This window comes from Symphalangus syndactylus, chromosome 14 (assembly GCF_028878055.3).
Source record: "Symphalangus syndactylus isolate Jambi chromosome 14, NHGRI_mSymSyn1-v2.1_pri, whole genome shotgun sequence".
Taxonomy (NCBI): Eukaryota; Metazoa; Chordata; class Mammalia; order Primates; family Hylobatidae; genus Symphalangus; species Symphalangus syndactylus.
The window spans coordinates 60,959,711-60,964,174 of NC_072436.2; the positions used below are offsets into that span (position 1 = coordinate 60,959,711).

General features: G+C 47.2%; 1 pseudogene; it reads left to right on the top strand.

The window, feature by feature from the left end:
- The first annotated feature begins 3,175 nt into the window (after nt 1–3,175).
- On the top strand, nt 3,176–4,258 carry LOC129462123 (circumsporozoite protein-like; annotated as a pseudogene).
- The last annotated feature ends 206 nt before the right edge of the window (nt 4,259–4,464 follow it).

A 4,464-nucleotide genomic window follows, 5' to 3' on the forward strand; every position in this document is an offset into this window, starting at 1 on the left:
TTATTTCATCGTTTCATTTCATCATTTCATATCATTTCCTCATTTCCTCATTTCATCTTTTCATTTCATCATTTCATTTCATTTCTTCATTTCACTTCATCATTTCATCTCATGATTTCATTTCATTTCCTCATTTCATTTCATCATTTCATCATTTCATCATTCCATCATTCCATCTCATCATTTCATCATTTCATTTCATCATTTCATTTCACCTCATCATTTCATTTCATCATTTCATTTCATTATTTTATCATTTATCATTTCATCATTTCATTTCTTCATTTCATCATTTCGTCAATTCATTTCATTTCATCATTTCATTTCATCATTTCATTTCATAATTTCATCATTTCATCTCATTTCATCTCACTTCATCATTTCACCTCATCTTAACATTTCATCATTTCATCTCATGATTTCATTTCATCTCACCATTTCATTTCATCTCATCATTTCATCTTTTCATCTCATTTCATTTCATGATTTCATTTCATCTTTTCATCTCATTTCATTTCATCATTTCACTTCATTTCATCATTTTATTTCATCATTTCATATCATTTCATCATTTCATTTCATTTCATCTTTTCATTTCATTTCATTTCATCATTTCATCATTTCACTTCTTCATTTCATCATTTCATCATTTCATTTCATCATTTCCTTTCATCATTTCATTTCACTTCAGTGACACATGTATTTAAGTGCTAATGTGATGCCCAGGAGACACCCTATTTCCCGTTGTAAAACACCTCCTTCAACAAAAGGCAACCTCTCATGGCTGGCTAAGTCTACAGGGATACCGGCCTCTCTTCAACCACCCAATTTGATTTAGAACCTCAAACAGCACCTCAGTTTCATAAAAACCTAAAACATAAACACAACACTTGGTTGTAAGTGAGCCAACAGTTTCTTGTCTCTTTCCCTATTCAAGGCTGAAGGCCATGTCTCCCCAACTACGTTCAGTGGAAGAAAAGATCCCCTGGACAAAAAAGTTTGAGAACTGTTGTTGCAGGACTTCTCAGAACCTTTAAAACACAAATCCTCATCCGCAGGGATCTTCAGAACGGAGATGGCTGATGCAGCACAAGTTTCTTTCACAGCAGCATCGTGCAGAATACAGTATGAGATACAGAAAGGCTGCACTGAGTCTTTTTAAGGGCCCGGGCCTTGGTGGGGGTGGGGTAGGAGCTCTCCAGATAGCATCTAATGAGTAGGAACATTCAGGTTGCTTTTTTTCCTTATTGGCAAAACTATGTGTGCACCATGAATGAAGCTGGTCTCCCTTATCCATATCAAAATTAAACCCAAATTAATTGGCTAAATTGGGACTCAACACCTCCAGGAGCCACGCAGAAGGAAGCCCCACCACACTTTAAAGTAGCTTACCTCATCATATTTGAGGAAAGCAAAACGCTTATGACCAGTATGGTGCTAATACAAGTCTACGGATAATGCTGTGTGAAAAATAACTTTTCCCAGTCATAGCTGGCACAGTCCACATTTTGCATTACACTTTCCACCCCTTTTTTTAAATTTTAAGCACAGGTCTTTTCCTCTTCTTTTTTTAAATTTTAATTTAATTATACAAGACGGAGCCTCGGTATGTTGCCCAGGCTTGTCTTGAACTCCTGAGCTCAAGCAATACATCCGTCTCCATCTCCCAAACTGCTGTGATTACAGGCCTGAGACACTGTACCCGGCCTTAAACACAAATCTTAATTCATTCTTACAATTATCCTGAGGTTAGAAAAATGGAAGGGGAAGAAAAATGGCAAGCAGGTAGGCTGACTTCAGCTTCATTATTTGAAAGGACAGTTTGCCCAGTTAAAACACACTACTGCCCACAAAGGCCAAGACCACAGAAAAATACGGACTTATGTAAATAGATTTTATATGTGACGGCAGTTTGAATGGAGACTTTTTCAATGCAAATGACAAACAGCTGTGCTTGGGAATAAATGACAACGAACTTTTTTATCTCAACAGCTGTCCTGAGAGCACCTCTCTACATCTCTACCTGCATTCTGGAATCAGGGAGAAAGCCAAAACGGACGACAAGACACTAGATCAGCTGTGTCCAACTGTTTGACTACAAGGACTTTTCCGCCTATCTGTGGTGGTGGGTATCATGAAAATTATGCACAAACCTTTTTTTTTTTTTTTTAAGCTCATCAGCTACCGTTAGCATTAGTGTATTTTATGTGTGGCCCAGGAGCATTCTTCTTCCAATGTGGCCCTGAGAAACCAAAAGACTGGACACCTGTGCACTAGGTCAAAAGACTACTCCTTCTGGAAGCAATCGTAAAGAATTTCTGACATTATCTTGACATGAAAACCAATGGATAGTGGGACAGAATGCAAAATCTTCAAGAATTTTTCTTGTTGGTTTTTTTTTTTTTTTTTGAGTCAAGGTCTTGCTCTGTGGCCCAGGCTGGAGTACGCTGGTGAGATCACAGCTCAGTGCAGGCTCAAGTGCTCCTCCCGCCTCAGCCACAGTAGTAGCTGGGACTACAGATGCACACAACCACCCCTGGCTAATATTTTATTTTTTGTAGAGATGGGGTCTCACTATATTGTCCAGGTTGGTCTCAAACTCCTTGACTCAAGGGATCCAGGACAGGATAACAGGTGTGAGCCACCACACCTGGCCATGTGCATGAACTTTTAAGACAAACACAAGGCCCCACAAAAGTTAAGGTTTTCCCACCTAATTTCCAGGGGATCTTTTCGTGCAAAGATGAGAAGCCCTTAAAAGTACACAGACAACTCCAAAGATTCAAGACAGTTCATTAGGGCTGGGCCAGCCCACTGGGCAGACTGACCTTCAAGAAATGCCTACCCGTGACATACACCAGATGGCTCTCCAAGAATCTCTCCAGTCCTCAGGGTCCCTAAGGTACTGGACAGAGCTAGGAAAGCAAACCCATTTGCTTCTTCCTGCAGGAAACCCCTTGAGGTCAAGACCCTACAATCAGACGAGGATGGAGTGGCTCACCTTAGGTCAACAGGCCAGACTCAAGGTGGTATAATGTCTTAACCAAGGGTGTGGGCCTCCAGGTCTGACTCCCAACTCAGTGCTCCTTTCATAACCACTCTTTGTTAATTCTCCTTAACAGGGGTTCCTGGCAAGTCAGTTCTCCCTCAGGCCTTCCGTTTCCTCACCTACAAGATGAGAGGGCTGGAGCAGATGGAAATTCCGGGGGGAAGGGGATGTCCACGCGCAGCCCCTCCCGCCCCCCCCACGGGCCCCTAGAGCCTCCATCCAAGTTCCCACCACGCACCTGCCCCACAAATCCTGCCCAAGGTGAGGGCTGGTCCTGGGCCCTCTGGCTGCCTCATCAGGGAGTGCAGGAGGGAGGGGAAGCCTCTAAGGGGGCGACAGGGGCTCAAGGATGCAACTCGGCCAGGAGTGAACTGGGACCCGGAGGGAGGTGTCCGGGCCACTCTTCCAGCCCAGCCCAGGTCCCCGACCCCCTTACTTCCATGGTCCGTATCTCCTGCTGGGTGAGGTCCTTGGACACAGCGCACTTGGTACGCAGCCCGCGCAGGCTGCCGATGGAGATGCCCAGGAGCCTCTGGAGCTGCCCGCACTGCTGCAGCGCCCGGCTGGCCGCGGATCCCTCCGTGGTCACCGCATCACCCCCGCCACCGCGCACCTTCTTCTCTCCCATCGCTGCCGCGCGCAGCGCGGCTCTATGCAGGCCGCAGCTGCTGAGGCAGGGAGCCCGGGGCGCGGGCGCCTAGGCAAGGAACCCCCGAGCCGGGAGAGCTGGACCAGGAGAGTTCCTGGCGCTGCCTGAGCCAGGATGCCGGTAGAGCTGGCAGCCGAGTCTGCCGCTCCCGCCCTCAGAGCCGCAGCGGCGGGGGCAAAAAGCCGCGGCGGCGGGGGGCAAAAAGCCGCGGCGGCGGGGGGCAAAAAGCCGCGGCAGCGGGGGGCAAAAAGCCCCAAAAAGCCGCGGAGGCCGGGGCGAAAAGCCGCGGCGGCGGGGGAAAAAAGCCCCAAAAAGCCGCCGCGGCGGCGGCAAAAAGCTGCGGCGGCGGGGGAAAAAGCCGCGGCCGCAAAAAGCCGTGGCGGCGGCAGCAAAAAAAAAATCAGTAAGGGCCAGCGGGGCGCGGTGGCTCGTGTCTGTAATCCCAGCACTTTGGGAGGCTGAGGCGGGCGGATCACCTGAGGTCGGGAGTTTGCGACCAGCCTGAACAACATAGAGAAACCCCGTCTCTACTAAAAATACAAAATTAGCTGGGCATGGTGTCACATACCTCTAATCCCAGCTACTCGGGAGGCTGAGGCAGGAGAATCACTGGAATCCGGGAGACGGAGGTTGTGGTGAGCTGAGATCGTGCCATTTCACTCCTGCCTGGGCAACAAGAGCAAAACTCTGTCGAAAAGGAAGGGAGGGAGGAAGGAAGGAAAGAGAAAGAAAGAAGAAAGAAAGAAAAAAAAAAGAAAGAAAAGAA